The sequence below is a fragment of the Chlorocebus sabaeus genome, chromosome 24 (genome assembly GCF_047675955.1).
Source record: "Chlorocebus sabaeus isolate Y175 chromosome 24, mChlSab1.0.hap1, whole genome shotgun sequence".
In the NCBI taxonomy this organism is placed as follows: Eukaryota; Metazoa; Chordata; class Mammalia; order Primates; family Cercopithecidae; genus Chlorocebus; species Chlorocebus sabaeus.
Window position 1 is genome coordinate 42,354,742 of NC_132927.1, and position 23,381 is coordinate 42,378,122.

Genomic DNA, 23,381 nt, shown 5'->3' on the forward strand with positions numbered 1-23,381 from the left:
ACTTCTTAATTTTTTAAGTGCACAGTCCTGCCAGTTGAGTACCTCCCAGTCATTATTAGCAATGTAACAGGCTTGCAACAAATTGCTCAACATCACTTGACATGGTGTTGCGGGAAGTCAGGGAGCCCGAATGGAGGGACTGGCTGAAGCCATGGCAGAAGAACATAAATTGTGAAGATTTCGTGGACATTTATTAGTTCCCCAAATTAATACTTTCATAATTTCTTACACCTGTCTTTACTGCAATCTCTGAACATAAATTGTGAAGATTTCATGGACACTTATCACTTCCCCAATCAATACTCTTGTGATTTCCTATGCCTGTCCTTACTTTAATCTCTTAATCCCATCATCTTCGTAAGCTGAGGATGAATGTCGCCTGAGGACCCTGTGATGATTGCGTTAACTTTACAAATTGTTTGTAGAGCATGTGTATTTAAACTATATGAAACCTGGGCACCTTAAGAACAGGATAACAGTGATTTTCAGGGAACAAGGGAGATAATCTTAAAGTCTGGCTGCCTGTGGGCTGGGCAGAACAGAGCCATATTTCTCTTCTTTCAAAAGCAAATAGGAGAAGTATCACTGAATTCTTTCTCTCAGCAAGGAACATCCCTGAGAAAGGGAATGCGTTCCCGAGGGGAGGTCTCTGAAATGGCTGCTTTGGGAATGTCTGTCTTTTACGGTTGCAGATAAGGGTTGAAATAAGCCCTAATCTCCCATAGTGCTCCCAGGCTTATTAGGATGAGGAAATTCCCGCCTAATAAATTTTGGTCAAACCGGTTGTCTGCTCTCAAACCCTGTCTCCTGATAAGATGTTATCAATGACAATGTGTGCCCGAAACTTCATTAGCAATTTTAATTTCCCCCTGGTCCTGTGATCTCACCCTGCCTCCATTTGCCTTGTGATATTTTATTACCTTGTGAAGCATGTGATCTCTGTGACCCACACCCTATTCATACACTCCCTCCCCTTTTTAAAATCACGAATAAAAACTTGTTGGTTTTGTGGCTTGGGGGCATCACCGAACCTGCTGACATGTGATGTCTCTTCCGGACACCCAGCTTTAAAATTTCCCTCTTTTGTGCTCTTTCCCTCAGACCAGCTGACACTTAGGGAAAATAGGAAAGAACCCATGAAGAATTATTGGGGGTGGATTCCCCCGATAACATGGATTAGGGAATAGCTTTTTGCAGGAAATAAAAGAGCTTCAGGTCAACAAAAGAAGAGAAAGGATATGCCCCCATCAGCCATCAATCCATGAGAGACAGGTTGGTGCCAGGGCACCCTGCCCTCTGCTATTTCAGCCTTTTCATAGATCAAGGGTGAGAAATGACCTTGTAACTTAGGAAACAAACAAACAGTCTGGGTTTGGGGTATAGCTCTTCGCAGGAGTTGTCTAGGAAACCAACTGCCTAACACCTAAGAACCTGGTACTGTTGGGATATCATAGAACCCCTTTTGGGGCAAGGAAACCCATCATCTTATGGGAAGCTGAGCTGAGGGTTGGCACCTATCCCAGCATAGTTAGTTCATCATCTGGGCTAACTAGAGAAAGCTCCCAGGGTCAATTCCAGCCATGGTACCCATGAGAATACCTGAGAACAGAGTCATAAACAGTGATGTGGGCAAGCAGAATGGACCTGCCCTCCAATCAACAGAGGTAACTGGTTGTGAGGAAAGAATGGGAGGGAAAGGATACAGGTCTCAGGCACAGCAAGTTCTATCTCCTCCTTACTTTGGATCTCCCATTTCAACCATCTCTTCTGCCTGGCTGATGGGAGTGGCAAGGGGCAAGTCTGGCAGAACTAAGCTGATCTCAGGCTAGACAGGTGAAGGGAAAGGGGCCACATTTGCTGAGAGTGGAGGGGGGATTTGAAACAGGTAAAACATGTAAACATCACTATCTCATACTTTTGCTCCCTTAAATTTCAGGATCCTGGGCAAAGTTCCCATTTCTTTGAACAAGCAGATCTCAGCTAGGTTATTGCCCCTCCTCCCTCTTTCTTAGGAATCCACCAGCAAATATGTACCCATAATTTACTCATTTCATTATCCTTTCTTGCACACCTCCCCTCTCTAGCCTGGGAAATATTTTATATACATATATATATATTTCATCTGTGACATGAATCCTATCTTATTTCCTAAGGCCTACACATTTAAAGCTCAAAAGTTTAGAAGAGTCCTGGTGTTTCCCCGCCCCCCCCCCATCTTCCTGCTTTCTGCTATTAATTCTCTTTCCCAAGAAAATGAATGTTGAATGGCCTGGCTACCTGAATGTAGGGTGGGATAGAGTCAGTTGGGTGGTAGGAGGTGAGGGAAAATATCATCCATTAATATTTAAACAGTATTACTTTTATACAACTTGAAAAAACTAAATTCACTCCTTCCTTCATCCCAGGTACTATCAAATGCCACATATGTGATGTTAGTATGGGTAAGGAGACAAGTCAGCTAAGTGAGGACTCTTCTGTTACAGTGAGGTGGGAAATTAAAGAAAGGAAAAAATTAAATTAAAAAAAGAGAAATAAGCTTTCCTGTATTAGGCTGACTTATCACAGAGGCAGCAACGGGCACAGCCAAGACCCAGGAAAAGCTTTGATAAACACTATCTAAGAAGCTAGGGCACAAAGGAATTTGGGTCTGAGTGCACTCAGTAAAGATCCTCCTGTATACACCCCAAGGTCTCTCTGGTCCTCCTGTTTCCCACAACAACAGATAAGCAAAAATCAGCATGAACCATACTGAGGCGTTGATCTTGAGGAAAGGCTAGCAATGTATAATTTTCCACCTGGATTCTCATTTCCTAGGCATTGGTCAAAGCCCTAAAGGAAACTATTCAAGGCAACAACTCCATGGGAGTGAAGGGAAATGGCTCCAAGAGAGAAAGTATCCCTTCCCAGTGTCAGGGTACAGTTGGGGAGATTGCCTCTTTGCAGCATAGTTCCAAATTCCTGGAAAGAAGAATGGCTTCCTGAGATGCCTTTCTTGAATTTAAGATAATCTGCTTCATCCCTGCTGACTGTTCCAAGAGAAACAGACTTTAAAAGAACCCTACTACTTTGTAGATGCATTTCCTAATTGCTCTTGCATGAGGCTGTGGCAGTATACCCTCCTTTTCTTTCTTTTTGTTTTGGAATTCCTCCTGACTTCTAGGGGTGAGGACGTGGTGTGGGGAAGACAAAAAAGGAAAGGATTGTGTTCATATAGCAAAGACTACATGATGCCTTGGAAAACTGGTGAGGCTTGAAACACACATGTCTTCTCAGCTACTAGGGGAGTGAATTATTTAGAGACAAAGAACATTCACATTTGCCTGTTCTTCAGTTTGCTCTTGGGTGGGGGCTGATGGAAAAAAAGGACAGAAATGGGAGTGAGGTATGGCATGTTTGTTCACCAAAAATGGAATGCTTCTCAACTCTGGAACTCCAGAGCTATTTTCTCATGGGCAAAAGTCAACTCGTAATATCCCCAAACACCAACTCCTCTTTCTGTATTTCAGATTTTGATTCATGGCACAGAGATCTACACAAGTGCCCAAGGTTTCCTTTCTTCTTCCTCCCTCACTACTCACACATCTGGTTGGACAACAAATCATGACACTAGCTCCTCAGCTGAACCTCAAGAATCAGTTCCCTCCAGTTCAGACTCCCTGACCCTGTCTTAATTTTGAAGAGGTATTTTCTCCTGCCAACTGCTAGTATATCTCTATTATTATATAAGTTAGTGTATGTTTAGTATATAAGTTCCCTGCCTTAAAACTTCTCTTGCTTCCAAGCCATATTGTCACATTTATCTTTCCAAAACACATATAGTCATTGTCACTCCTTTGCTTACAAACTTTTGCCACATCCCCATTCCCTGCAAGATAAAGTCCCAAACCCTTAATATGGTGCATGCTGCTTTCCAGTTTCCAGATGTTGGCTTCCTGGCCTCATGCCCCTGCCATTCCTTTCTTCTTTCCACTTTTCCAGCAAATCGTATGTGCTCCAGTCACAACAAACTGCCTGCCTTTCCCTGATTGTACCTCCATGCTTTTCTCATGCTACTTCCCCACCTGAAAACATTTTCACTCCTTCCCAACTCGGTAAAATCCTTGCAGACCCAGTTCTAATGTGAGTTCCTGGAGTGCTTCCCCTTTAACCCCTTCAGTTTGGCTCTGGGCTTCCACAGCAGTTTACACAAGCCTCTCTTCTTTCCTGCATTGTAATGTTTAGTTAAATGTGTTTCCTCTGTTGAGCATAAACTCTCAAGAGCAGGGACTGTGCAGATTCAGATTAGATATTCAATTAAGTTTGAATGATTGAGTCTATATCACAATTCAAATTCCAAAGACACAGAGAATTTTTTTCCCCTACATATATCTTTTTTTTTCCTTTTGAGATCAGTAGTTTGTGCTTAGGCAGCTCCTAATGCTTCTTTTCTTACTTTCCCTATTTTCTATTTTCTCTACCCTTTCCTTTAGCTACTAATCACTCCCCTCACCTCTTGCCATGATTTTCTCTCCCCTGCCCATTAAGACAACACTTTTCTCTGGGAAAGCTCCCCATGGGTGTCCTTCCTAGAGGGAATGTCAGGAAGACAAAGCAGGGCACACCCCAAGAGGGGAAGGCGGCCTTGCATCAACGGTCTGTCCATTTGCAGCTAAACCTAAATATAAACCATGCTGCCAACGGGGAGGCTGGAAACCACTCAGGTGGAATCAGATCTAGACACACAGACATGCCTAGAGAGAGGAGAAAGAGACATCAGTGTCAAAACTAGAGGCCGCAAGGCCAGGCCTGGGTGTAGAGGTTGCTCCTCACATTTTCCACATAGGTGGAGAAGAGAAGGTCATTATGGTATCACTGAAGGACAAGACTGGACATGGGTGGAGAGATGGATGGGAGGAGGGGCAGGGGAACCATACAGTGGCCATTTTCTAGCCCAAACACAGTCTGTGTAGCCCAGGAGGCAGTCAAGAGATCCTTCTGGGATGGACTGGGTTGACTGGCTGGGGAGCTGGTTGTAACTATTAATGATCCCAGGATCCCACTTTTCAGCAGCTGTGATTCTTTGGGTTGTTGAGGCAACTTAAAACAAGACCCAAGCACCATCTTGTGGAATCTTAGGGCGGATTTATGTAGGGAATGGCAACTGTCATACCAAGGGAGCTAGTATGGAAATTTCCCTTGTAGCTTCAGAAAGGACATTGTGTGAACAAAGCTTACAGAATAAGATGGAAAGTCCCCACTTCATGTTCACAGGCAGTGCAGCTGCTGACTGCTCCATCTCTGCTGTGACAGGGAAGGGAGAGCCTTAGCAGGAGAGATGGGGTGAGTCAGCTACCACTGAGACCCTCATTCTGCTCGCAGAGATGTTTGCCAGGGAGGTTCCCTGATGAGCTCTTGGCATCTCATTACCATTTTCAAATGAGCATGGAAGAATCTGGGCTTTACCAGACATGTTGGTTGTGGGTTCTCCAATATCGAGGAGTGTTAAGTCAGCTCATTAGTGCCTGGAATTCTACAGACTCTGAATGTCAACTAGGGAAAAGGCGAATGTTCTACCATAAGCAGAGCACAGCTTGTCACTGGTAATTAAGAGATAAGATCATTTAAGAGAGAAGGTAATTCACAGTACCATGGGGCAAAAACACCACTAATTCTCAGACCCCAAAAGCTTAGGTGGGGAGCCCAGAATCCCCTCCTCTCCACTCAGTTCCTACTAAGACTGTTGTAGGTGTATGTACCCTACATCATTTTACAAGTAGATAGATGTAAAAATTCATTCCATTCTGAACCCTAAAATCCCAACTCAATATCCCTCAGTGCTCAGCTCTCCTGGAGTCTCCAAGACACGGTCAGGTTTCACCACAATTCTGTGCCCTGGGGCAGTCTTCAGCTGTGTCATCAGGTTCACAAACAAACCAGACACAGAAGCTTTCAAGGGCTTTTCCCACACCCAGTTCTCCTGCTGGAAATTGCTCTTGTTGAGCACTAGCTCTGTTCAGAAACATGGCCCTGCCCCATTTCTATGGCTGCCACAAGCTTCCTTATAGAGTTTTCTCCAGAGCAGAAAAGGATTTTCTGCAGGTGATTTTCCCTTTTCTATTATAATTCCAAGTCTCTCTTTCACCCCGCCCCCAACTCTTCATTCTCCAGTAACTGCCAAGGAAAACCTCTCTCTGATCCTACTGTTACCACATCTCATGGAGCCGGCTTCGGCCAGCAATTGTGATGCTCCTGACAGCGTTTCCATTGTCAGCTCTTTTAAATCCCAGCATCTGCAACCCTTTTTCTCTCTGCAGTATGGTTTTGCTTCCCTGACACGCCGCCTCTGCTAACAACTGCTTCAGTTTCTCTACTACTGGTGCTGTGGCTTTTCCTGTCTGTCTGGGCCCAGTCACTCCTGAGAGGGACAGGGGTTGGTAGAGCAAGTAGAATAGTGGAATGGGTTCAAGTCACCGCCTGTCACTTCCTAGCTGGAGGACACTGGGAAGTTAATTCGCCTCACTAAACCCCAGTCTCCTCATCTGTAAGAAGAGGGTTGTTGTGAAGGTGGAATGAGATAATCCAGTACTTAACACAGTGCCCAGTCAGAGTAGATAAATAATCTATTTATATGAGGTAGGGCAGGCTGCCTGAGGGCTATTAACCCTGTATCCCACATCTGTAAAGGTCAGATAAAACCTCTTAGAAATCAAAACATTAAATCCTAAGAAAACCTTTCTGTTTTCAAGGAATCCTAACAAATACCTTCTGATATAGTTTGGATATTTGTCCCCACTCAAATCTCATGTTGAACTGTAATCCCCAATGGAAGTAGGGCCTGCTGGGAGGTGTTTGGATCATGGGGGCAGATCCCTCATGGTTTGGTGCTGTTTTCCCCAATAATGAGTTATTGCAAGATCTGGTCATTTAAAAGGGCTTGGCACCTCCCCCACCTCTCTTGCTCTCTCACTCTCATGCTCTCTCTCTCCCTTCCTCTCCCTCCTTTCTCTCTCTCCCTCTTCCTCTCTCTCCTCCACTCCCTTTCTCTCTCCTGCTTTGCCATGTGACATGCCTGCTCCTTCTTTTACCTTCTGCCATGATTGTGAGCTTCCTGAGGCCTCCCTAGAAGCCTAGCAGATGCCAGCTGCATGCATCCTGTAAAGTCCACAAAAAGTCCACATGTAAAGTCCACATCCTGTAAAGTCCATGATCCAGTTAACCCACATACCCCTTTGCAGTGAATCTCTGCTCTGTCCCGCCACAGATCAGCTACACAATTCTGATTTCTGAACACCATAGTTCACTACCTGTTTTAGTTTACATCCTCTCTGTGCCTGGCTTCTTTTGCTGAGCAAAGTGCTTTTGAAAGTCATTCATGTTGTTGACGGATCAGTTGTTTGTCCCCTTTTATCTCAGAATATGTTATTGTATAAATATACAGTTGGCCCTTTGTGGGTTCCACATTCATGGATTCAACCAACCACGACAGAAAATATTTGAAAAAAATTACATCTGTAATGAACATATACATACCTTTTTTGTCATGATTCCCTAAATGATACAGTATAACAACTATTTATGTAGCATTTATATTAGGTATTATAAGTATTAGGTATTATAAGTAATCTAGAGATGACTTATTTGAGAGGATTTGCATAGGTTAAACGCAAATATGATGTCATTTTATATCAGGGACTTGGGCATCTGTGGATTTTGGTATCTGCAGGAGACCCTGGAACAAATCCCTCATAGATACTGAGGTACAACTATACTGCATTTTGCTTATTCATTCTCCTTTTGATAGAGATTTAGGTTGTTACTAATTTAGAGCTATGAATAAATTGTGATGAACACTTTATAATTCTTTTTGTGGATATATATTTCAATTTCTCTTGTGTAAATACCTAGAAGAAGAATTTCTGGGTCATATAATTGATAGGTGCTTAATTAGAAACTCTCAGCAGTTTTCCAAAGTGATTGAACCATTTTAAATTCCTACCAACAATGTTTGAGAGTTCTAGTTGCTTCATATCTTTGCCATCATTTGGTGGTGTTAGCCTTTTAAATTTTAGCCATTCTGGTGAGTGTGAAGTAGCATCTCATTGGGGTTTTAATTTGTATTGCCTTGATAATGAAGGATGTTGGACAGATTTTCATGTTGTTATTGAATATCTTCATTTGTGAAGTATCTATTTGCATCTTTTGTCCATTTTTTAAAATTCTGGGTTGTCTCTTTATTGTTGAGTTGCAAGAGTTCTTCATGTATTTTGGGTAAAAGCTCATTATCAAACATATGTATTGTGAATATCTTACCCTAGTCTGTGCTTTGCTTTTTAATTGTTGTAACGGTATTTTTTTACGGACATAAACTTTATATTGAAGTTTTTAATTCTGATGAAATTCATACGGTCATTGTTTTCTGTACGTAAAAAGATTTGCTTATCCCAAGTCAAGACGTTCTCCCATGTTTTCTCTTAGCAACTTTATGATCTGAGTTTTTCTGTTTATGTTAGTGATCTATTTAGATGGTTTTTATATGTGATGTTATAGGAAAGAAAAAATATATGTATTGTTAACCCTCATATGTTCTTAGTTGAGACATTCTTCTGAAAACAAACGTCAGATTAACAAGAGAAAAACCCGCAGAAGTCTATTGACACATGCTGTGCTCGTCATGTAGGAGAGGCCTCAGTTCAAAAGTATCCCTGTCAAGGCAGTATCTCAGGAGCCTTGCCTAAACAGTGTTTCAACAAACAGTCACAAATTCTGTAGTGACAAGACAAAGGAGAGAACAGTTTCCATCTTTAAAAGGCAGGACAATGTTGGAAGTAAAATCTGTTCCCAGATTCATCTGGTGCCTGCTGGTATCTTCTCTGGGCTGATAAGCAAGTGCTGTCTTCAGCAAGGAAGGATTTCCCATCTGCCATCAGGCAAGTAGAGGCTAAGGCAGAGTGTTCCCTCTGTGTTTACAGTGTCTTTCACTTAACAATCCTCCCTATTTTGGGGAGAAATATTTTGGTTTCCTTTAAGGTGAAATAGAGGCCAAGACACTCATTTTTCCACATGAAAATCTAGTTGTTGCATTACCATTTGTTAAAGAAAACTTTATTTCCTCTCATTGAATAGCTTTGACATATATTTTTTAAAAATCAATTGCCTATGTAAGTGTGAGTTTATTTCTGGACCCTTTAGTGTGTTTTATTGATATATTTATTTATTTATCCTATGCTAATTCCACACCTACTTGATTATTGTAACTTTACACTACATTTTGAAATCAAATTGTATAAAATTCTCTACTGTTGTTGTTTTTTTTTTAGCAAGATTGATCCTATTCCAGACTTTTGTATTTCCATACACATTTTAGAATGGGCTTATCAATTTCTAAAAACAAATGCCTGGTAGAATTTTCACTGCGATTGTGTTGCATGTAGAGATCATTTTGGGGAAAATATGAACATTGTATAACTCTCTCTCTGTCTATGTCTTCTTTAGTTTCCCTCAGCAACGTTTGTTCAGTTTTATAGCTATTTAAAGCAGGAGGGTAAGACCGCTACCCATTACTCCATCATGACCATAGCCAGAAACAAATTGCTGATTCTTATACTTTAAACTCTACTCTTGTGCTTACCTCTCCTAGTGGCTTCATCAGTGTCTACAAAAATGCAACCTGTCTGCAAAGGGAGTTTCATTCAGAGAAGTGAGGCTTTCAGGGGCCCTAGGAAACCTTGCTCTGCTCAGACAGAGGGTTAGATTCTATCAGTTCAACTTTAATATTGCAACAACAGTTGCTATGAGCCATGTATCCTAGCTGTAGTAAACCCCGCAGTGATCATTTCTCAATGAGAACATTCTCTCCAGCCCCCAGACATTATATCCACCCCATTTGGACAAGTATTTCTGTTGGAATCCTGGTGTTTCTCTCTCAATATTTTAGATTCTCAATGTTTCTCTTTGAATGTGACCTACCCAAGTAAACTTTTAAAATATAAATCAGATCATGTCATTCCTAGGATTAAAATTCTCTTATGGTTCCTGTTTGTTATCTATTGCAAACCATCCCCAAGCTTAGATGCTTAAAACAGCCAATTATTATTTATCATAATTCTGTGGATAAGCAATATAGATTGGGTTTAGCTGGGCAGTTCTTCCATGTGGTCACTTACCATTTAGTAGTTCAGCTGGGGATTTCTTACATAATGGCAGAATTGTTTCAAGAGGTGAAGGTAGAAGCTACAGGAACTCTTGAGGCTGAGGCTTTGGAATTAACATATCGCTTTTGCCATTCTGAGGTCAAAGCTAGCCACAAGTTTAGTCCAGATGGCAGAGCTGGGAAAACAGAGTCCAACGCTTGAAGGGAAACGCTGCAAAATATTGTGTCTTTTTTCCATTTCTCACAGCTTTCCATTGTCCTTAGAATAAAGTTTCATAATACATTTTAAATGAATGTTCAAAAATTTGAAATAAAGTTCAAACTGGCCTTACATAATCTAGGACCTGCCTCTCTATCTGAATTGACCTGTTACCAATCTCTCCTTGGCTCACTAAAAATAAACAGTTGCACTCCGTTTGGGGCCTTCATATTTTCTGTTCCCTCTGCTTGGAATGTTCTTCTCTCAGATCTTTGCAAAGTTCAATTCCATTTTGTAATTTAGTCCAAACGTCAGCTCCTCAAAGACATCTTCTTCTCTGAGCCCTTCTCCCAGTCACGCCTTACCAGCTTACCCTGTTTTATTTTCATATAGCACTTAACAACATCAGAAATTATTTTATTCATCCATTCATTCGTTGTCCATTTTCTTATCAGATATTGGATACTATGAGAGCATGGTCATCAACTTTTTAGGCCATCTCTGTATCCCCAGTGCCTATAATAGTGCCTGACACTGAGTAGATGCTCCGTAATGATTTGTTGAATCAGTTAACCTTGCTGTCTTCATCTTTGTAGCTTTTGAAAATCCATATTATCTTAGAAAATAGGACAAGAGTGGGTGGAAATATGAATCTCTGTATACAAAATTGGGATTAAAAAAACCTGTAGGCTCTTTTCCTACAATCAGTATACATTGCCACCAAATGGCAGTAAGTGCCCTGTTGGGCAGTCTATCAGGAAAGATTTTTTATTCCTGAGATTCACATTTTGTTGTTTTCTCAAGTTCATGCTAACAAATGTATAATTAATTAGTAATTACATAATATACTTTGAAAATTGCTGACTTGAAAGAACAATAAACAATAAAGTTGCTTATTCTTTAAAAATCAACACTTAGAGAAACATTTTGTTAACTCCGTATATGTTTGTTATTAATCATCATTAAATCTAAATCCTCCCACATAGCCATATTGATTGAAATGTTCTAATTTGACGGGAATGCCTCGAGGCTGATGTGGGGAGCTGGACCTTCAGGCTAGATTTATATTGCAAAGCTTTGTGGCTTCTCTCAGCTGTTATCTCCAGCCTCATTTAGAGCCTGCTGATGACTTAGTTCCTCCTGGGTTTCAACTCCCTTTTTTCAACAGTAGCTCTTTTACTTCTCTTCCCTAAATCAAAATTAGGAGGAGAGAGAAAAAACACCCATTTCTTTATCCTGAAAGCATGGTTCTGCCTCAGATTCTTTCTAATACAAAGAAAGTAATTTCTACTTCTCCTTAAATAAGAGCCAAATATCTCCCTTCATTCAGTTTTCTCATTGGGAATTCTTTAAACTGCTGATCATGTACAATAGGACTTATCTTAGCGAAACCACAGCAATGGTTTCACAAGAGGCAGCTTATACAAACTGTTTTCATGATAAGAATTCCTCAGAAACTCTTTTTCTAAAGGAAAAGATAAGCTCTTAAGCAGAAAAATGAAGCAACATTTATACAAATCTTCTGACTGGGCCTTTCAGCTTTTCTGCACAGCTCCGCTGAAGAATGCCAGCTCCAGAGGGTGGATCTCATGAGTCAGCAGTAGGGATCCAGCTGTGAATCGTGTTAAGATCTTAAGATCTCCAGGAACAAATCCTTTCCTTGGCTCACACTTCTTCACCAGGCATGTCAGGGATGCAATAAATGCTACGGGGATGATACAGACTCTTGGCATTCCATGGCACAGCTGCTTGATCCAACCTAAAGGATAACTTTTTTCTTCTTTCCATAAGAATAGCCCATTCATATTTTTTGCATATTGCTAACAAAATCCAATCACCCTCAGCTTAAATGTCTTTTAGAATATAAATGCAATCAATACTCATTAAGCCAATGTTTGTGTGTAGTGAATATTCATTGAATGAATGAATGAAAATAGCCACACATGTAGTCCCAGCACTTTGGGAGGCCAAGGCGGGTGGATCACGAGGTCAGGCGATCGAGACCATCATGGCTAACATGGTGAAACCCCGTCTCTACTAAAAATACAAAAAAATTAGCCGGGTGTGGTGGCGGGTCCCAGCTGCTGGGGAGGCTGAGGCAGAAGAATGGCATGAACCTGGGAGGTGGAGCTTACAGTGAGCCGAGATCACACCACTGCACTCCAGCATGGGTGACAGAGCAAGACTCTGTCTCAAAAAAAAGAAAAAGAAAAGAAAATAGCCACACAGAGTTTACAGTCTATAAAGGTGTTAAGTTACATCAGTGTCTTTTGCTCTTTTTGGGTTACATGACCCATATGTTAAAAACAGTAAACAACCTCCTAAAATATATGTGTATTTGCATAGGTTATTCAGATGTATCAATGTTTTATATATGTGAAAATACATACAAAATGTAAATTATAAAGGATAAGATAAAAAAGAAACAATGCTTTTTAAGTAATTGTGTTATTAATGAAAAAATGTTATTCTTACTAAGCTCTTTTTACACATTATTAATATTAGTGAGAACAATGCACTTGAAAATACTTTATGTTTTCAAATCTTGGTTTAGGACTTTGTAGTATACTCATTGGAGGGTCCAGTTCTAAGTTGGGTTTGTTTGCTTGCTTGATTTTAATTTCTATCAGAGGGAAAAAAAGATCCTTCATAGATTCATATGGAAGGCATGCACAATTGGTCTCTCTTACTAAATTATAGTATTCATTATTGTCATGGCCAGGGTCAGGTTCCAGCCCATGCTGAGGTTTGAGGGAGTGCGTAGATGAGCAGAAAGAACACTCAGGGGCCATAGGCAGGTGAAAGATGATTTTATTCAGCAGCAGTTGTCAACAGCTTTCTGACTCTGTCTGTCCTGTCTCAGCTGCTTAGTGGCTCCCCCCCACACAGCTGCATGGCTGGCTCTCCCTTGCCTTCAGTGTCAGCAACTTAACTCTTTCTCTGGGCACAAGCGAGCTGACCTGTGTCCTGGCCTCTGCTCTGTCTGCAAAGATGGACAGCTCTGACTGTCTCTCTCTTTCTCTGGGCGCCAGTGCACCTGTACAGTGTCAGCAGGGCAATTATACCTTTTACAGACAATAGCGACTTAGAGCCAAAGGATGGCTTTCCTATGTTATGGCTACACGGCTGTGATAACAAGTGGAGTTACACACCTGTGCTCTAAACTCGCTAAGTCACTCTGGATGTTTACCTTGGTCTGTCCTTGACCAAAGCACAGCCATGTTCCTTACAATTATTCAGTCTTATTCACCAATTATGCAAAAGTATTTGTGAAAATTCAGCTAACATTTTCAATATTCTCTGATACCAAATTAGTTTTCGTGCAAAGAAATTAGAAGTTGATGTTTTTACATTTTTAGCAAATGTGTTCAAAATTCACTATGTAAATGACTTAAATATTAGAAAATTCAGTTTCCAAGTTCTTTAGTGTGAAAATAAGAAAGTTTTTGTGGGTGGTGCTTTGTCATTTCAACAAAAACTCATCATAATGAAAACATCTGTTTTCACAATGTTCTCTTCACAGCACAAAGCTTTCTGAAGAGCAGTTACTTTCCCATTCATTGTTAAATTGCCACTTTTGCATAAAGAAATAGATTAGATGTGTTTATTTATTTCCTGCTGGACAGAATTCTACCAACAACTATTTGTCATTATTCAAAAGGTCAGAAATTGGAAAATATGGTATTTTTGTAAAGGTAAAATTAGCAGCACATCTTCATATACGACAGCTCTTTAGGACACGGACACAAGGTGACCAGCAAACCTCTCTGTGAAAATGATTTGCATGATCCATACCAAATAACCTGAAGATTTTATTATATTGTCAATGATCTTATTTTTATACAATGAATATCAACCCTAACATTTTGTATTTCTTTACGCTCTCACTATTCCAAGAGTAGCTCATGGACCAGCAGTGCCGGATCGCCTGGGAACTTGTTAGAAATGCACAATCCCAGTACAGGCCAGCCCTCATGAATTACAATCTGCATTTTAACAAGATCCCCAGGTGAACCATACGCACTTTCAGGTTTGCGAGTACTGCCCTATGAAATTCTGCCTTCTACTTCTTTGCCACAGTAGCTTGTTAAGGAAAAATGAACTAAATGAATTTCACACATGGGACAACTCTACAGCCTGACTTTGGAATCCTTTTTTTTCTCCAATCAAACCACCTGCTCCACTGGAGGTAATATTCAGTTTTCAAGATGTCATTTTCTGTGGAGAATCTGTTTTCTTTCATGCCTCTTTTTTTTATTGACTCATAAAATCAGTTCTTCTACCGCCATTATGGAAACAGAACCTAGCAATACCATTCATTTAGATAACATCTTTTCATCCCCAAGTCTTAAAACCTCCCACTTTTGTTCCAGACACATTTCTTCTAACTTTTAACAATATTTTCTATGCATCTTTTAATATCATTGGCTGACAAAGTAATTCATTTCTGTGTGCGGCCATATTCTTTTCCACATCTGATTTCAGTTATTTTCACAATAGAAGGAAGAACTAGAAAAAAGATGTGTGGCCTTTTGCTTCCTCTAAGTAAGAAGGCTTAAAAGATCCTTCTTTATTGCAGTTTAGTCGCATTTCTAAAAACACTGGATTGGGTACTACATGACCTAGGCTATTGCTGAGGCAATTGTAGAAGTTTGTATCTGGGTTCTGAATGCTTAAAGTTTTCATGTCCTGCTAGTTATGACAACTTCAGGTACAACATGCACTTGGGACCATTTAATGATAGTTAATGATAGTGGATATAAATATGTATTTTAAACAGTAATCTTCTTCATCATTTCAATTTTTTTTCCCCTTTAGCTGACTTCTCTGAAGGGATCACATCACCTCACCACTGTGTCACTTTGCAGTGTAGCTGACCAAGAGCTTGTTCTGTGGTGGGCTGCTCATCAGCCCAGCCATTTCCCATTTCCCTGTTGCTTTTGGTCAGTGGCAGATTAGCAGACATGACACAAGAAGGGGCTGCAGATGGGCTTGGGCATTGGAGCTTACTCTCTTGCATCTACACCAACACTGTGAGGAAAACAAGCCTGGGCAAGTCAACCGATCCCAGTACCAGGCCCTGTGTAGCAGATGAGCTGACAGCTGCTGGAGTCCCAGGTAAGCTGACTGCTGTGGAGCCCCAGACAGGTGAGTCCAGCCAAGATCAGTGGAGCTCCTTAGCCAACCCTCAGTTGATTCCAGTGGTGGGAGCATCAACATGTATCGGTGTACTTGCCTGGGTCTTTGTGGCTGTTAACTGGCACTAGGTCTGTTCTCCTGTCCAAGGCCAGCAAATCTTCCAACTGCTGTTTCTTTGCAGGAAACTTTCAAAGTCGTGTGTTCATTTTCTGACAGTTTAGTTAAAATTAGACACTAGATTCCATCAATGCCCCTGACGGGGAATACATCACAACACACTGAATTGAAAGAAGGGGGAGCAACTCACCTAGACCCCTGATTTATGTAAGTGCAAGATCCACAGGTGTTAACTACAGACACCTCTGTACACTGAAGGTTTATAATTCGCAGTGCTGTGCTTTAGTGTTTCAGAAGCAAAGGGAAGTATTTAGAGAATGGTTCTGCCTGAAAATAGAGAGGAGGGAGAAGGGCAGGTGATGATAACTTTGGGGAATGTCTGAAGCATATGGGGAAAGCACTTCCCATCACAGAATCAACATTCTGCTCCCTACCTTTGTGGTTTAGCCCTTGAAAACCTGGCTTCATTGATCCACAAGCTCATTTCTTGCCCTTCCAAGTGTAATATGGATATCAGCCAGAGCTGTCTTTTCCTCACTTTTGCAGACACTCCTGTCTCCCCACCCTACTCTTTAAATTAAACTCTTTCACAGTCCAGTAATCTTCTCTCATAAACAAGCTTTGGAGAGAACATTTTTTTTCTTTTGCCCAGGAGCAGATTCCACCAACTTCATTGAGGTGGTGGAGGGCTTTCCCCCTTTCAAGAAAAGCAATAAAGCTGACTTTGCTGTCGTTAAGTTTTATAAGGTGATGCTGACCCTATCATGAAGTGTTCTCATCTAGGCTGACTTTGCTCATTAACCACAGTTGAGTGTTAACCTTTCCGGACATAAATAATACAGCAGCACCTTGATCTGCACGTAAGAGGAGCGAATGGCTAGGCTTTGTCTTTTTCCCTTGGATTCTTACAAACCGCTTTTTCTTCTTGTGTTTGACAAAATGTCAAAACTGTATTTCCCTTTATCTGTGTTAAGATATCTGTGACCTCATGCTGTCTGCCCTTTAACTTTGCAACATGTGGGTGGACTGACCTGATACTGGGCTCAGCCACATGACTTGCTTTGGTTGGTGGGAGATTAGCAGGCATGATACAAGGAGAGGCTGCAGATGGGCTTGGAGATTGGAGCTTGCTCTCTTGCATCTCTGCCACTGCCATGAGAATAAACTAGTCCAGGCAAGTCTACCCATCCCAGGAGGAGGCTGAGGGTCTTGTGGAGCAGATGAGGCTCATCCAGATCAGATAACAGCTGTGGAGTCCTAGACAGGTGAGTACAGCCAAGATCAGTAGAACCAGTTAGCTGACCCTCAGTCGATTCCAGATGTGAGGGCATCAGCACGTATCGGTGTACCTGCCTGGGTTTCTGTGATTGTTTTTTAACTGGCACCAGGTCTGTCCTCCTTACCAAGGTCAGTACCTCTCTCTGCACCCAGGACCCAGGCAAGCCCCCCATCTCACCTTCTCACATATACCCCTCTAATCATCACCCCTTCTTCCTTCCATCTCATGAACCTTTGCCTCTCTATTGGCTAATTCTCATGAGCATTTGAATCACTTCAAGTCTCTTCTATCATTTAGTTTCTAAATAATTGCCTTCTATCCTGTCATTCTCCTCTGGCACTTATTGCCTCCTCTTTCCATGTCCTTCACATGTGGAATCTTGAAAAAGTTGTTCTTACTCTAAATTTCACATTTTCACCTTCCATTCACTCTGCAACTCACTGCAGCTGTGTTTCCTCTTCCATTGTGCCACTGAAACTGCTTTTACCCAGGCCACCAATGATCTGCTTACCATTGATGATAGTGGACACCTCCAGTCATTCTTTTAAAATTCCTCTTTCATTTTGTATGACCTCTTTGTCGCATTTGACTCTGTTGACAATCCATTTGTTTCCAAAGCCTCTCTTCCCATGGCCCCTCTGGCAACATGCTCTCCTAGGTCTTCTACTCCACTGGTCCTCAGGCTGCCTCATGGGCTCCTCACCCTCATTCCATCCCTTTGATATTGGTTAGTTCCCTAGGGCTCTGTTCTAGGATCTCTTCTCCCCATACCAAGGGTAATTTCATCCAATTTCATTGCCTACATTACCAAGAATAAAATGATAACTCCAAAATCTCTAAGTCCTGCCAGTTCCCTGTCCTGGGCATCAGATACATATATCTAAGAGTTTAATTGGATATCCCAAAGGCAAACATGACATATCTAAAATTTAATTCACCATTGTTTTCCTTAAACTCCCTCTTCCCCTTTTGTTCACTATCTCAGTAAGTGATACCATTTCCCACCCAGTGGTATAACCCAAAATCCCTTTAGCTTCTTTCTTTCCTCCTCTTCCATATTCAACCCATTTCTGTGTCCTAATTTTACATTCCTAGCATATCTTCAGTCTGTTCACTTCTTTCTATCCCATGTCAGATATCTTAGCTCAGGCCACTCATATCCTTTGGCTTATTTGTTGCTTTACCAGACTCCCAACTCGCCCTCCATGTCCACCTCTCCCTGTTCCAATTCATTTCACACACTGCAGCCTACACCATCTGGCATGGTTTGGCTGTGTCTGTACCCATATCTCATCTTGAATTGTAGTTCCTATCACCCCCATGTGTCATGGGAGGGACTGGTGGAGGGTAATTGAATCATAGGGATAGCTACCCCCATGCTGTTCTCATGATAGTGAGTTCTCACAAGATCTGATGGTTTTAAAAGGGCTTTCCCCCCTTTGGCTTGGGACTTCTCCTTGCTGCCATCATGTGAAGAAGGACTTGTTTGCTTCCCCTTCCACCATGATTGTAAGTTTCCTGAGGCCTCCTTAGCCATGCTAAATTGTAAGCCAATTAAACATCTTTCTTTTATAAATTATCCACTCTTGGGTATGTTTTTATTTGCAGTGTGAGAACAGACTAATACACCATCTTTCTAAAATGGATATCTGATCACATCATTCCCCTGCTTAGAACCTTTTAAGGGTTTTCCATTTTCAAGAATCATACAAGGTTCTTTGTGATCTGGATCCCTGCTTACTTCTCCAGGTTTTACCTCTTGATATTCCCTTCCTTGAACTAGTGGAAGCCATAAATAGCTACTTGGAAGTTGCTGAAGGACACCCCGTTTTCTCTCTTCTTGCAGATTTTTATACCTCTAGCTCTATCTGCCTGGAACAACCCACACCCCATGCTTGCCCTAGCAGGTCAGGTAGGAACCGTTCCTGTAACCACCACATGCACTGGCACAATACCCCCTGCCTCCCTTTCCACTTATTCCATCCCTTTGCACTCAGTGGCCTCTTTCCTAGTCTATCATCTATGTGTAAGGTCCTTGAGATAGGGATTGTGCCTTGGTTATCACTGTATTCTCAGGAGCTACCACATTTGGGAACATAGTAGGTGCTCAATAAACACTGGTTAACTGAGTGACTGAGAAAGGTAAGTACATTAACGAATATGCACATGAACCATAGACTTCTCACCTGAAAGCTTCTCTACTTTGTATACTGTAGAGCTAAGACCTTTTAGTTTCTCAAAGATTTCCTCCTCTTGCTTATCATCTACAAATGAATTTTGTCCTAACTTTATTGGCACTATCTTTAGGTCCTATAAAAATGTCTTCAATTCCTTTTACTAGCTATCTCAGAATAATAAGCTTCTCAAGTTTCCCCTCTCTCTAATGACCGCCATATGGGGACATGATACGCTAATGCTCACTTCAATAAGCTGAAGTTATTGTTAAACAAACTGAACTACCTCCAGATCACCTCCCATTTTAAAGGGCCCACTAAAATTGATTATGTGAAATAGGCTTTTAAAAAATATCCTCCTTAAGTAGAAAATATAAACAGAGGAGGACTGTTAGCTCAGAAAATGTAAACCTATTTGGAGACCCAGTTTATTTAACTTGACTGAACAGGAGGTAATAGTGCCCATTGGCACAGTGCAGTCTGAACCTGTTTTTATCCACATTAATGGATTCAGAATTATCAAAGATTCTGATTTAAAAAAATGGCTGCAGCTTCAGCTTTGAATATCTTTGGGAGTGACTCACCTATGACATGGCACATTCATATGTCTATGTGATGGAGGTAACAGTGCACACAACCACTGTAGCGTGAAATGTTTTGTTTGTTTGTGCCATGTTTCCTCAATACTAATAAACCAGAGTATCACAATTCTACATCTAAAGACTTATTTATGACTGCATAAAAGCTGTTGCTATCACAAGGATTATATCAATTTATACATACAAGACACAGACAGATACACACATATTTATATAATATTTATCATGTGAGCCTTCTGTGTACTATCTTCTAAGGCTATAAACAGTAAACAGCCTTAGACTGAGCATTTTTCTACATCCCCATTTGGGGTCATTTTAGGAAATGAGAGACCTGGGATCATAATCAAAAAAGAATCCAAGGCTGCATGCAATTCAGTTTCAAAATGAAGAAGACAGCTCTGATTCTCTAGCTTTTGTTTATGGACTTCTTGAACTGTGGTCACTCAGCCAGATGGCTTCCTTGAACCTCGTTCACTGTGTACACTGTCAGGATGAAATGCACTTTCTGAGGCCTGAAAACACAACCCAGACAGGGAATGCAGACAGACCGGCAGAGGAACATGGCATCAGAGATTGCTGAAAGGATGGTGGGGGGCTCACAGCAAATACAGCCCCAGGCAAGGTATCTGGAGGACAACCCAGGTGAGCTTCTACTGGTGATTTGGGGCCAGAAGCTGTCAATTGTTTTTGAAAGTTTTGATAGGTTTTTTTGTGCCAGTTCTCTATTTTTTTTCTTTAAACAGAGAAACTAAACTATTGTGGTGTCAATAGGGTGAATCAAAGCTGTAGAAAAGCTTGTTAGGTAGCAGAGAGAAATACCGAAATGAAAAAGCATGGGCTACAGAAAAGAAATGAAAATGAGTCTTAGAGCATGGGTCAGTCAGAGTCAACTAAAATCTCCTAACCTGCAGCCCAGCAAGTACATTACCTGTCTGCCCACCCCTACCCTGAGGTACGGGATCTGTTTGCGTAACCCTGCCAGACCTTTTGTTTTTAGTCTGAAGAAGTAGAGTTCACTGTGCACAAAGCTCTGAATATTTTCTTTCCAACCTTAAAACTCATAAGAACATAGACAATGGGCTTTAAAAGGCAGTGGAGGCTGGGCATGGTGGCACATGCCTGTATTCCCAGCACTTTGGGAGACTGAGGCAGGCGAATCACTTGAGGTCAGGAGTTCCAGACCAGCCTTGCCAACATGGTGAAACCCTGTCTCTACTAAAAATAGAAAAATTAGCTGGGTGTGGTGGCGGGCGCCTGTAAACCCAGCTGCCAGGGAGGCTGATGAAGGAGAATTACTTGAACCTGGGAGGCAGAGGTTGCAGTGAGCTGAGATCGTACCACTGCACTCCAGCTTGGGTGACACAGCAAGACCCTGTCTCCAAAAAAAAGGCAGTGGAGTCTCCAAACTCTCATGATTCCATATCCCTATCAGTTAAAAATTGTATTTTTATTTAATAATACATTATAAGAATATACCAATATATTAACCTAAAGTACACACGATAAAGCATATATACATAAAATAGAGGCTAAACAATGTATGAGATAAAACATACAAAAGGAGGTATTTTCTTCCCATACCATAGGAGATTGCTGGGAACAAAGGGAATATCAAGAGAGTGAGAAGCTGATAAATTCTTCCAACAGGCGATTATAAATACAGAAGGTGAAAAATATAGTGCACTAGAAATCCTGAAAACTTTCCCATTCTAAAATAAACAGGCAAACAATAACAACTTAAAATGCTGACCAAAATGTTTTAAGAATTCAGAACTTCTGAGACAGTAGAGAAAGGCTCAGAATATGAAAATAAAGTGGCTGTGGAAGCCAACAGCTGCCCCCCAGGGGTTCCTTGGCCCTATCATCTTTTCTAGAGCCTTGGGGTTTTATGGCCATGGTGGGGCAGGTGTCCAGACAATGGATCACCACCAGTTAAGGAATTGGAAGGGCAGGAATTCTCTACATGCTACACCCACTGGTGGAAAAAAAACACTAGGAAAAAATTCTGCTTCACAAGGGCACAAACAAAAAAATGTGATTATTTTTGCTTTGGCCTTTGGAAGATGAAAAATCTCTTTTAAATATTTGTAACCACAAGCCTGTGCTCATACAGGTTTGGAGCTTGGACACTACCTATGTGTACCAGAAAAACCCAGAGATATTAGTTAATGCGAAATTAATTCAAAGCAACCCAGTGTTGGAAGCACGTCTGGCATGTGGCAGAAGCAAATGCAAATCCTCTCTGGAGGAAAATCCTTCAACCAGACTCTTGGGATTCCCACAGATAAACGCCTGAGAAACAAGAAGGTATGAAGGGCAGAGAAGTCAAACATGCATCTAAGTGGAATTCCAGACAGAATATAGAAAATGGGGAGAAGCCATGTTTGAAGAATAAAGGCCAAGAATTTTCCAGATTTGGAACTGCAATAAATTCCAAGCAGGATAATAAAAATAAATTTATACTGTTAACAAAAAATAAAATTCTAAGTCCCCCCACTGACTGAATGGAACCTCCTTGGCCAAGAGAGACCATGACGGGAAGGGGGGCCTAGACATACCTCATTATGCCCTCTTCACTTAGGTGTTTAGGCACAACTGACCAGCACTAACATTAAAAGGGAGATTGTAAGACTGAAAAACCAGATTCTTTGTGGCAATAAGATACCCAGCTCCAACCTGACTCTGGCATAGCATCATGTGACACATAGCAGGCCGTGAAGAAAATAAAAATATTTTACCCCCCAAAACACATTTCTTTGACATATTTTGAAATGGCCCTGTAAAGCTATATCTTGTGGAGGAAATCTGCATACAGTAGAGAACCTCCTATACTTTCTTGGTCTTTTTCCAAAGAGTCTAACACTTTAAGGTCCAGTAAGAGACATTAACCCTGTATTCTCTCTGAAGTCTGTTGCTTAGAGGCATCATCTATATAAGAAGAACCTTGGTTTCCATAACCCCCTACCCCATCTTAACTCAAGCATTTGTTTATGCTGACTTCAACTCTTCAGGCAAAGCTTAACACTCTCAACCAGTTGCCAATCAGGAAGCCCTCACTCTTCAAGATGTTCCACCTTTCTGGGCCAAACTAATGTCTATTTTACATGTATCAATTTTATGTTTTTGCCAGTAACTTCTGTCTCCCTAAACTGTATAAAACCAAGCTACAACTCAATTGCTTTGGGCACATGTTCTCAGAACCTCCTGAGGCTGTGTGTCATGGACCATGGTTCACATATTTGGCTCAGAATAAGCCTCTTCAAATATTTTACAGAGTTTGGTTTTTTCCATCAACAACATTTTGCCACGTTGTAGTGAAACCTCTTTAATACCAAAGGCAAAGAGAAGATCTTAAAAACAGCCAGAGAGGAAACTCGGATCCCAACAACAGCAATTGACTGACTTTAGCTTCCTCAACAGCAGTAATGGAAGCCAGCAGGTGGAGGGATTCTGTCTCCAAAAGGCTGAGAGAAAATAACTGCCCATCAAGAATCGTATACCCTGCAAAAATGTCTTTTGGAAATATAGGAAAAAAAATATTGTTCAGATAAATGCCAGTGGAGTTTGCCACCAACAGAACCTTCTTGAATAACCTTTTTATCTTGAGAGATCCCTCTTTCTTCTCAAATAACAGTTCTTAATCAAAATGATAGTCATAGAAGCCATTAGGGGTAATTCCTAACAAGGAGAGTGTCCCCTGCTTCTCCTCCCCTTATACTGCCTCTCTATGTTAGTCCCCATCTTC

The 23,381-nt window shown here is 41.2% G+C and overlaps 1 long non-coding RNA gene across 1 annotated transcript in view; it reads left to right on the forward strand.

Annotated features, from left to right (window-relative positions):
* The first annotated feature begins 14,174 nt into the window (after positions 1-14,174).
* The window catches only part of LOC119619045 (uncharacterized), a 42,986-nt gene continuing 33,779 nt past the window's right edge, over positions 14,175-23,381 (forward strand). The window contains exons 1-2 of the long non-coding RNA XR_005235406.2: positions 14,175-14,517; positions 15,147-15,446. This is a non-coding gene — a long non-coding RNA (uncharacterized lncRNA). The remainder of the gene's footprint in view (positions 14,518-15,146; positions 15,447-23,381) is intronic.